General features: G+C 36.2%; 2 long non-coding RNA genes across 2 annotated transcripts; both read right to left on the bottom strand.

Moving 5' to 3' along the window:
* Positions 1-10,140: 10,140 nt before the first annotated feature.
* LOC119768003 lies at positions 10,141-10,454 on the bottom strand. The gene is made up of 3 exons (XR_005277845.1): positions 10,388-10,454; positions 10,255-10,326; positions 10,141-10,196 (listed from the first exon to the last, which is right to left on the bottom strand). It is a non-coding gene; the product is annotated as an uncharacterized LOC119768003 (long non-coding RNA).
* A 955-nt stretch (positions 10,455-11,409) lies between these two features.
* Positions 11,410-11,966, bottom strand: LOC119767646. Its single transcript, XR_005277629.1, has 3 exons — positions 11,897-11,966; positions 11,550-11,614; positions 11,410-11,491 (listed from the first exon to the last, which is right to left on the bottom strand). It is a non-coding gene; the product is annotated as an uncharacterized LOC119767646 (long non-coding RNA).
* Positions 11,967-12,225: the final 259 nt, after the last annotated feature.

The raw sequence follows: 12,225 nt of genomic DNA, 5'->3' as shown, positions 1-12,225 counted from the left end.
GTGCAAAAATTCTTCGAGCGAGTTAAATTTTTTCAACTTAATTTTTTGATGTAAAATCAAATTTGCAATCAAAAAGTACTTCAGTGAAATTTTGATAAATTGCACCGTTTTCAAGTTAAATCCATTTTAAGGTGACTTTTTTGAAAATAGTCGCAGTTTTTTTTTTTAATTAGTGCCCATGTTTGCCAACCTTTGAAAAAAATATTTATGAAAAGCTGAGAAAATTCTGTTTATTTTGCTTTATTGAACTTTGTTGCTGAGATATTGCCATGCGAACAACCCAAAATAGTGTTTTTTTTGCAAATCAAGTTTTAGTGACAAAAAGTTTAATTAAAAACCACCAAATTTTTTTTACCATGTATCATTTTTTTCAGTGTAGTCCATATCCATACCTACAACTTTGCCGAAGACATCAAATCGATAAAAAAATTCCTTCAAAAGATAAACGAAACTATTGGCACTACGCCCCCCGGGGCATGGCCTTCCTCTAACGTGGGATTTCTGCTCCAGCGCCTCTGACGAGACAGGAGAAACCGGGACCGACGTTTTACTTCACCATCCGATAGAAGCTCAGTGGATAAGGCGGGAATCGAACCCGCGTCTCATAGCATCATCGGGATCGGCAGCCGAAGCCGCTACCCCTGCGCCACGAGACCCCTTCCTTCAAAAGATATAGATTTTTGAATTTTCATACATCACTTTTGTATGGCCAGCTGCCAAATTTGTATGGAAAATTATATGGACAATCTAATGATGCAGAATGGCTTCTTTGGGCATACCGAAGGCACCAAAAAAGTTTCAGTCGGATTAAAAAATACAAAAATTAAAATTTAAGAAAAAAGACCGATTTTGTAGAGAATTGCTCAAGTAGAAACAAAAAAAACAAAGATTTTCAAAACGTTTAGAAGTCCTCCTTTTCAATGCTTATTTAAACATTAATTTCTTGTCATTTTTGTTTGATCTTAGAGACTCCAATTCTTATATTGGAGTCAAATGTTTTTAAAGAAAATTTCCTCAATATTCGCTCCGTGCCATTGCAAAAACGCAAAGGAATACACAGTCAAATACAATCTTCACATCGAGCTAGGAATCTTTCCGGATTGAAAACGACTTTAAAAGGAATTTACACCACATGAGCATTGAGGCGCGTGCTCGTCCAAGATCTTGTAGAATGTTACACTGTGCACAGATTGTTGCAGATGCTTTTGATGAAAGTATGTGAAGTGGAAGTTATGCGAGATGTGTGCGCACTTGGATTCGTTTACAGGGACTAGTTTCTTGGAATTTTGTCCCACTGAGTGAACGGAACATTTTTCGCACTTACATCAATAATCATATTCAATTCTTCTAAAACGAAGACTAAGCTAAATGTTTCACAAAACTGAAGTCATATCTGACATCAATTGCTTCTTGTAGTTCACGCCCAATCGGTGATTAAACCCAGTATCTCCCTCACTCCCATGTTCCAGGATACAAATCGAAGTCAATTTAACCCACCAACGCAGCGAACCACCCACCACACCAAAGCGCGGTCCATCGGTCATTCCGATCCGGCAGCCCCGGGGAAAGTCACGCATGCACGACGACGACGACTGCGATTAGAGCAACTCCGTGCTCAGTCCCCGTAAACTGCCACCAGTGTCGGCCAGTTCGTTGGCCACATTAGAGAGCCGAGAGGAAGATGGCCGGACGCTCAGCAGGTTACTCTAAGGGAGGAGCTAATGAAAAACACCACCGACCAACGCGTCGGGTGAGGAGTTCCGGGGAGGGAAGCCTTAAGTACACAATAGAATTAGCCGAGGGTCGTATCGGTGGCCGCTGTTGGCCGGTGGAGTTCTGCGTCCGTTAGTGTAATTGGTTGGTCGGAGCTCCCGGGAAGAGCCAGCAGCAGCCATGCGATGGTGACCACTGATTGAGGCTAATTCACGTCGCTGCGTGAGGGTAGACAGGCCAGATTATGTTGTTTTGAGGAGGGGAAATTAATTGCTTGAGCAGTAAATTAGCCTCAGAGTGTGTATGAGGCGGACCAGAGTGAGGGGGCGTTATCCATTTGGTTTGAGGATGTTTGAATTTGGGTCACTGGGGAATTGGGCAACTTGGGCGGTGAAAGAGTGTGAGCATTACATTTTGGATTAAGTTGAAGCTTGTGCTTTAATCAACTGCCCATAATCACATTTTTGGCACACGTAAAATTTTGCACTGTAAATTTTTCGGAATCGTTTTTTTATGTTTCATGAAGTTTCAAAAACCGAATAAAAATCGTGTTTTCTCTCCAGAAGTTGTTAAAAATATTGAGACACGTCATTTTATGACAATTTAATGTACTTTTCGAATCTGCAATAACCCAGAAGGGTCCATTTTTCATTTGGAACAAATATTTTCATTTTAAAATTTCGTGATTTTTGTAATTTTGCAGGGTTATTTTTTAAGAGTGTAACAATGTTCATCAAAGTTGTAAAGCAGACAATTAAATAATGATTTTCCAAAATAAGGGGTTTGCTTTTAACCATTACGGGTTAACGGCAGAATTTGTGAAACAGCTTAGGTTTTTATTCGGAATTCGGATTACGCCATCAAATCGGGTGTCCAATTTTACATAAAAGTCCCTTTTACACAACATTTTCAAACTATCACCTTTGTGGGCTACAAATAATTGAAAAAACATGTTTTTTTTCGGACGTAAAAAATGGAAGGGGTCGTACCGCCCCTCCGTCACAAGATATTGAATAATGGAGCTCAGTTTCGTGATCAGGGACAAAAGTTAACCCTTTGGATAAATTTTTATGCAAATTGAAGAACTGATGAAAATTCACCATTTCTTGATCATTACACTTTTTTACACTTTTTTTTACACAAAATTTGTCATCATTTCCTGATAAAAATCACCGTTGTTTTGTTTCTGTGTAGCGGAGAATGACCCAACTACAAAAGCTTTTAAAATTTATTTGAAACTGTCTCAAAAACCATAAACCACAACAAATAAAATTATACCTGTCAGTGTAAAATTTTAGATAAGTTAAGAATTGTATGTTTTATGTAAAACATATTTATCAAACTATCTTTTGGAATCCTAACATCTTTAGTATTTCGTGGTGTAAATTAGCGTAAACAGAAGCCAGACAGCGGTGTGCACTGGTAAACAGCATTACACTTTTTTCAGTTCACTTTTACACACTTGTATGGGATTTTTCAGTTCAAGTATGATTACATGATGATTCGTGTAATCATACTTGAACTGAAAAATCCCATACAAGTGTGTAAAAGTGAACTGAACAGTGTGTAATGTTGATTATCAGTGTGGTGAATACAGAAAAACGTCACCTGACGTCAATTTAGAACACAACGTAGGATTTGTTATTGTTTACATCTGTGATAATTTGTGCTGTTATAAGGTTGTGAAATAACCTGTTAAGTGCAATAAGTCGATCTCTTCTGATCCAACTTCCGACCAGACAAGTCGTCTGGCGGAGCCACCAAAACAAGTTGTTTTCATTCAACCCGAAGTCTGGTCCGCTCGCCCTCATCGTTGCCGCTGGAAGAAGTTGGTCGCCGGTGGATCCGGTCCTCTCGGAGTCAGCCCCTGGCCGAACACTATCTTTTAGTCACTACCGTAAACTGGGGAAAATCGGGACTATAGTCAGAATAAAGGCTTTAGAGCACTAAATTTGGAAATCGGTGTACTAATTGTTTTGTTCTGTTCCTGTTTTAACCAAAATCAATCAAAACAGTTTGCAAAAATTAGGCTTAAACAGGTGTCTTAATGTGATACATTTGTCCTGATTTGCATTATATTTTTTCAAAAAACTTCAAAATGTTAATGGAAATTCAAGTCCAATCAGCTGAAATCAATTTAACACTTGTAGCCCCAACGGGGTCAAAAAAGTTGGAAATGCAACTTCACCGGCTCATACTACCCTTGGAAAAAAAGTTGGAAATGCCTTTTTAATTATTTCTTAAGATAGACGCATCTGTTTTCGATCTACCATGTTGGAGTTGATTCTTGACATTCTTCCGGATCGAATGCAACAAGAATCATCTAAATCGGTTGAGTTTTCGCCGAGACATAGCCGGTTGATGTTTCATTTCCAACTTTTTTGACCCCCTTGGTGCTTCGCGTAAGTTTTGACCCCGTTGGTGCTACAAGTGTTAAAATGCGTTCCCCTGCGTTTAGAATCACTTTAAGCATGTTTGAGTTGATTTAAAAATCTTTTGTTTTTTTGAAAATTTTCGATGTTCAAGTTTTTTTTCGCTAAAATTTTTGTTTTCGTCAAATCTTTCATTTTTTGAAAATTTATTATTGCAAAACAATTGAACTAGTCTCGGAACTAGTGTAAATGCATCTTAAATCACTTCTTCCATGCAAATGCTGAAACTTTAGCTAGTTATTTCAACATTCATATATTTTTTTGGCTATGTTAACAATTTTCCTTAATAAGTCAATTTAATGCTTAAAATTTCTTTTATCGATGACTAAGTATTCAAATTTCAGATACCATTTCCATACCAAATTTAATTTATTTTTCAACTGTGCGAATTCCCTGGAAAAATATAAAAAATCGGGAATTTCCTGTTTTGAAAAAAAAAAATCCTTCGGAATTCCCGAGATGGACGCTTAATATTTGTCATAACTTTGAAATTATTTAAATTTATTTTTTTCAATTTTTCACTATTTTTTAAATTAAAAAAAAAAACATTTGAAAAACAACGGCTGGATAAAGTTAACACTGGAACGCCCAACGCATGTCCAGCTTACACGGACGCCCAAGCCTCCCAAAAAAGGTGGAACGGTAACTTCAACTCGCTGGTTCTCGGACATTACTCAACCAATCGGGACGATTCTTGTTTCCAGTGATTTGTAAGAATGTCTAGATGGTCCTAAAATTTTGCAGAACTTGATTTGAACAAATCTGTAATTTCTGCGACCGAAAACATCGTTCCACCTTTTTTTCAAAACGACAGCCACCGCGGAATTTTTGACGATTTTTTTTTACACGCGAAAAAAAAAGTTGGAACGATGTTTTTGATCGCAAAAATTACATATTTGATCAAATTAAGTTCTTCAAAGTTCTAGAATCATCTAGACATCCTAACAAATCACTGGAAAGAAGAATCATCTTGATTGGTTGAGTTATGCCCGAGAACCAGCGAGTTGAAGTTACCGTTCCAACTTTTTTGGAGCCTTGGGCGTTGAAATGTTAAAAAGTAGAGCGTCCAATTTCCCGCCCCGGGAAAAAAATTCGCGGAAATTCCCGGGATTTCCTGGAAAAAAATATTTCCCGTTTCCCGGGAAATTTGTAAATTTCCCGGGAATTCCCGAATATAAATATGATTTTTTACAGAATTACTGGTGTTATTTCGTTAAAAAATATATAAACCCCTTACTGCTAAAGTAGGATGGAGATTTTTTTTAACATTTTTTGTTAACTATGATCAAATGAGATGTTCGTACAATTCGAATTACGTTTTTGTGCCATGAAAAAACTTTCAAACGAAGTCAACTATAAACCTGAAAATCATGTGGTATAATAAAACCGTTAAAAAAAATCACTAAAAGACTACGGTTTCAGAGGTGTTAAAAAATTAAAAAAAGTTATTTATTCAAAACTTGAAGTAAAACAAACACGAGAAGTATGGCTTTAAGGATATAATTAAAAGCTGTACCATTTTGTTCAAGAGCTGAAACCAGTATGACTTATTATAGATTATAGGCTGATGCAACATTTGTCATGAAAAACATAAATTCTGCATGTTTTTTTTTCATTTCCAATATGGGTATTGGTAAAACCACACTCTCTGAAACAAGTTTAAAAGAATTGTGATTTTTGAGTATGAATCAATTTTACTCACTTGATAAAAAAAACTTCTTCCCATAAAAAAATACCAGAGATACTTTTTGGATTTATTTTACTTCATTAATTGCAATTTAAAAAAATCATTTTCTTGTAGCTGTTTGATTTTTTACATGCAGTCAAGCAGTTATAAGACATTTATTTTAACCGTTGAAGTCGCTGTCCTTTACAATTTTTAGCATAATATTAATCAGAAACAAGTTCAGAAACAATTTTCAATATATTTAAAATTTCCCGGGAATTCCCGGGATTTCCCAGGAAATTGATTGAAAATTTCCCGTTTACCGGGAAATCAGTAACCCCGGGAAATTGGACGCTCTATTAAAAAGGTACACTTTTAAAATTTCCGTTGGAATATTTTGTGATTTCAAATTAAATATAGCATCCAAAAATAACGTTCGGAAACTTTGTAAGTATATTTTTGAAACTATTCAAAAATTACTGTTTTTTTCGTAAAATCTTAACTTGACCGAGAATGAATAATTGCTAGCGCAAATTGCATTTTGTTTAATTTTCTTTTTAAAGAACAAGGCTGGACATGTCTTCCATTAAGGTTATTGTGCTTATTATGTAAATTCAATTCTTGATCAGAATCGGTTGTAAGTTACACGGAGAAAAAAAAATTCCTGAAATCGTGAACAAGCGTTCATGAAAATGGGAACCTCGAACAAAGTGTTCAAATCCCATGGTACGATTTTGAAAAACGTACCATGAAATTTGAACACTTTGTTCGTGGTTCCCATTTTCATGAACGCTTGTTCACGATTTCAGGAATTCTTTTTTCTCCGTGTATGGGCCAACTTATAATCCTCGAAGTGGCCTTAGGCTGATGCAAATATTTTTCTAACTTTTTTGTCCCTCGGCTCTGGTCGGTGTCGAGGGGAAGCAAAAAAAAAAAAACAATAATAAAATTTGAAATAACAAGCCATAGTCTCAACATTTGAATGAAAAAAGTTTAGTTTAGTTGTTTTGAAATCATTAGTTTTATTATTTTCAAAAAATGTAAGACTTGGCGAAAACAAAAATTTTAGCGAAAAAACATTGAAAATTTTCAAAAATTCGGCAGATTTTTGAATAAACCCGAACTTACTACAAATGATTATATACGCAAGGAAATGCTTTTTTAATTGATTTTTGCTGAATAAACTATAATGTTCACAGAATCTTTGAACTTTTTTGATATTTTCTTATCGGCCCTTGATTTTTTGATCCGATTTTGTAGTGGGTGACAAAAAATATAGTCTATATAAACAAACTCATCAGGTTTGATTCGAAAACTTCATAGCCAATTCTTTTCTTAGTACACGTGTCCCTCCCCTAGAGGCAATCAACCAAAAGGTGCCCTCCTCCCTTCCACCAGCTTGTTTTAAAGTCTCAAAATTAGTATTATCACTGGCATGAAATATTCTTTCCTGTCAGGCAAATGACCCCCTTCCCAACCTATTTTCCCTGCCACCCAAAAGACAAAGCTTTTTACAGCCTCCTCCTCCTTCAGCAAGGGTCGGCTCACTGGAAGAATCCTTTTTACCGTTGTCGGTCCCAATTACTTTGAAAAATGAACTCGCCCATGTTTTGAGGGTGCTGTGGTGTGTTTTTGCCTCGTGTCTCGTGCGCCTATGGGAAAAAGGTTTACCGTCCCGAGGTCGAGAACATCATGTGCGGCAAAATGCACCCCCAGAAGCACCATCAGAAAAAGAGCAGCCACAGCCAGAGAGCATACTCGTTTCGTGTTTTGTGCTGTGTGTGCCCTCAAGTAAGGCCAACATAAACTGGCAGCTGTTTGTGGGGGCCACTCTCGTCTTGTTGTTTTGTGTGATTTAGCTAGTGAGATATGCTGCTGGTTGGTCTTTTGTGAGCACTTGCCAGGGTGGGTCATTGAATTGTAAAATTTTGAAAATATCATAAAAATAATGGATAGGATGGTTGTTTAAAAAGAGTAATTTCTTAAATTTAAAGTTCAAATTAAATTTTACCAACCCACCGGACAGATGATTCCAGAATCCGATGTGAAATAAACATCAACCGGAAGGAAACTGAACAAGGATGGAAAATTGTTGTTCGATACACACAGCAGACACTTGGAATGAATCGAATCCTGTTTTCGATTTCCCATATTTCCCCCATCTCCATTTCCCGCCCTTTCCTTTCATTTTGCCTCGTCATAATGAGAAACGAGCTCGAAACTCGAAAACTCGATGATCTCAAGGCAAACAGAAAAGGGATGCTATTTATCTTCGAGATCTCGGAAGCAAACCCACAAACAAAACGAAATTTAATCATGGGAAATTGGGTTATCTACCGTTTCTTCGAACGTTTTAATTAAAAAACACATGCTTGTGTGAGGGTACTACCCATCCTGTGTGGTGATTACTCAATCGAGGGGAAATTTACGATTGATATTTTGAAATTTCAGGAAAGATGCTTGTCATACATTTCGGACATGTTTTTTTTGTTTTAAGCTAGAAAACATTCATTCACGATGGGAATTCTTTACAGGTCGAGATGCCGGAGCAATCTCAACTTGTAAGGAAAATTATTATGAATGTTTGTAATTAAAAACAAACAAAAAAAACATGTCCGAACTGTATGACAAGCATCTTTCCTGAATTTCCAAAATATCAATCATAAATTTCTCAATCGAATCGAAACTTCACAGTTCGATGTTTATATGAAAAATGTACAACCTTTTCTATTTGGACGCATATTTTTAGCTCATCGGCCTTTGAACATTGAATTCAGCCTTTAGAGTAACGTTTTCACTTTTTGTATTGTTTATGAACTGGTTTTTAAGTGAGCTCAATTTCCAACTGTTGAATTCCGAGAAATAGTACTGTTAGTAAAAACTGTTAAAAATATAATGAGCTACAAAGATAACCATGCTTATGGCCCAAATTTCTAGTTTGTGGAGTGGAGTAATTTTTAGAAACCAAGCGCCTCCATGAATTCATTCTAAGGAAGATGATTCAATGGAGCCGCTTGGTTTTATTGAATAATTTCATGGCATTATTTCTGTTGGCCGAGAATTAACCAAAAGTCAATTCTATCGATTCTAATAAAACATTGTTGTTCAATGCATAATTCGCTGAAATTGTTATTGTTTAGGAATAACGTGGGTACGGATACGGATACGGATCCTATTACAGTCCAAACTCGATTATCCGAAGGCCTTGGCAAAATTTCACTTCGGATAATCGAATCTCCAAAGAATTTTTTTTTGTTGTCTTATTTTTTATTGTTGAGCATAAGTATGACTCCTGAACTACTCTAAATTAATTTAGAATTTTTAAATCCAAGATGGCGGCCAAAATGGTGGTGATGAAATATTGAAAAAATGCATCTTTTAATTCCATAGACAATCATCCATTAAGATTTGACTGAAATGGGGTCGCAGAACTCGAATTTGATGTTAAAAGTAAGAAAATGAAAAAATACAAATAAAAATCGTGATGAGTTCGTGATTCGATTATCCGAAGTCCCATACAAACCTTCGAATAATCGAAACTTCGCATAATCGAGGCTTCGGATAATCGAGTCTGGACTGTATTGGTGTCCAAACTTAACTCCACAGGACCATTTTGAAAACAAAAATAGACCGGATGATTCATGATAGGGTGGTTTTCGCAAACTGCAAACCCTTTTTTTATATACATAAAAAAAACATTTAAGGGGTTACATACATGTATAAAATCACAAAATTTGATAATATAGAATATTCAATGAATCCACTTAAAAGATGATTTTCGATCTCTCCTAAAAGTGAAAATACCTATTTCATGGTTAAACAGAGTTAGGGACGATTTGAGTCCAAAATTTTGGCATGCACAAGGTGAATTGTCAAACTTTGTGAACGTTTTTCTCAAAACACAGAGTTGATTTACGGGTGCCACGATATCTCGAGATGGGATGGACCAAATTAGCTGAAATTTGGAGAGAAGACTCTCAAGACATAACCCGTGTGCATGACGCAGCCCAATTTTTAAATTTTGCCTTTTAAAAAAAATACAATAATTGAAAACTGACGTTTTTTATATGAAAAACATAAAAATATTTTCAAACTTTTTGAAAATTGGCCTTCATTATGTACGCGAGACCAGTTTAACGAGTCCTCACCTGGGTTGCCCGGTTGCCAGATAAATCTGGGTGTTGCCCAAGGTGCGAATCCCCCAGAGGTCGTTTCGGACTCTTTACAGCAAAACTCGTCGTTTCCCTCAGAGTAAGCTTAAAGCTAAAAAATAGTATGTATTTAGTAAGTTTGATCAATTCATATCTGTGGTACACTTACAAATTTAGTCCAGAACTTTGTAGGGGTTCGCTGTTGGTACGATTCAAGTTGGTGCTGGTGTGAACCTGATTTTAGTTTAGTATTAGATTAAGTTTACCTTGAACTCATTCTTTGAGTACTTACAATAGTAGATGTACCAAATGAGTCAGCTATTAACTAGTTTCGATTGAATTAATTTTGCCGCAGCCGATCAAGCTAGATATAATAAGTGTAATAAGTAAGTATAGCGTGTAAACCGAAGTGTTTTGGTTCTCACCAGAATTCAGATTAAAATGTTCTGTTCGCTTTCGATAGCTAGCCGTACAAATAAGAATAAATTTAAAAACGAGCGTTAATTTGTAAATGGTGGACTAATTCTACTATGTCACGTCGAGAATGATCTGCCGTTCTCCTCGATCTTGACGTTCTTCTTTCGTTCGTCTACTTGTGCCCTATTGACACTCTCGAGGGTGAGGGGGAGATCAAATAATAGTCTAGATCGCCGAGGGGTTTGCTCGCCTGGTCATCTGCTTCAACAACACTGGGAATGCCAGATTTTTCAAGTGTCTGCCAGAATAAAGATTCACCCTTTTTGTACCAGCTATTGACAGATTTTGCCAGATTTTTCACATTATGTCCATTTTGAGCAACTTTTTGATAAAAATGAACGAATTTAATTAAAAATAAAAATGAATATAATTTATTTTTGTTAAAAAATGCAAATTCGATATTTTTCAGGTCACAAAATCTGTTAAACCATCTGAAACCTACAATTTTTTTATTTAATTTATATTCTCCCTCCCTTTCACCATTCAGAATCGATAGATTTTCATTTGGCAGATTTTTCCAGATTTTTAATTGATACTTTGCCAGATTTTTCAAATTTTGACCTAGTAACCCTGGTCCTCACTTTTTCTTTTTTTTAAATTTATATTTATTTAAATTTCTTTTCCATGTACATTCATTCAGTTAAAATATTAATGAGTGTCCAATCACAAACGATGACTTTTCACCTCAATTTTAAATACTAGCAACTTTCATTTATTCATGAAATATTGTAGCTTTCGCTATTCAGTGATTTCAAATGTAGGAGGTCCTACATGTACAAAAGGGAAAAGGGATACCTTAAAACTAACTTATAAACTATATAAAGAGCGGAACCTGGTCCTCACTAAATTTTGAGCCGATTTGGTCAACGCATTGTTGAAACTTCGTGGCACTCGTTTTTTGAAAGTGCTAACTTCAAATAGCTATATCTTAGTAATGATGCAACCAAATGTCTTTAAACTTGTTTAGGGTTGTTGAATTGAGTTGACGGCTAGGGTGCGTTTTCCGAAACACGAATAAACACCAGGTTGTTCTGGGTGTAGATTTTTATTTCCTGCGAAAACATTGTTTTTTAGAGAATGCTACACAGAAATTCGTTCAGGGGGACCTACGTTTAGTGTTCTTCTAGCCCTTGTGTAGATTCTAATCAACCGATAACTACGTTCAGGTAGTCAGACTGTACCGTAAACTGGGGTCAATCGGGACACATGGGGCGAATTGGGACAGCAGTTTTAACCATGTTGAAGCACAATATTTTGATTTTTCTGGTTGGTTTCGGTTAGAACAGACTCAGGCCAACAAAATGTGTACATCCATTTCCAAATTTAAAAGCTTAAAGTTCTCTAAAAACTGCTGTCCCTATTCAGACTGTAGTCCCGATTCACCCCAGATTACGGTAATTCAATTATGTTTAAGTTAGAATTAAGTTACAATTCATTTTAACTAAACGCAAACTTACTGCAGTGTTATTTCTAACACTCGTTTCTAATCTAGCCAACCAAGAATTTCTCTCGCACAACGTTCCAGCTACAATTGAGGTTAGGTTTAGATTAAGTTTTAGGATAGGACGTCGCATCGGCACGGAAGCAACACTTGGCACAAATTAGATCAGGCTTATTAATAAATTTCCTACCTCACAAATTCGAGAATTTCACAACTATCCAAAATGCTTTAATTTATAATTTACCACACTCGTCTTCTGCGTGACTCGTCGCTTTCGGGGATATTCGAGTTTTGACAGCAGCTTCTGAAGACTGCTTGGACATCGGTGTAGAACCCGACCTGCTG

This window comes from Culex quinquefasciatus, chromosome 2, assembly GCF_015732765.1.
Source record: "Culex quinquefasciatus strain JHB chromosome 2, VPISU_Cqui_1.0_pri_paternal, whole genome shotgun sequence".
NCBI classification, from domain to species: domain Eukaryota; kingdom Metazoa; phylum Arthropoda; class Insecta; order Diptera; family Culicidae; genus Culex; species Culex quinquefasciatus.
The sequence above is the reverse complement of the archived record's forward strand: the minus strand, read 5'-3'. Positions and strand labels throughout refer to the sequence as shown.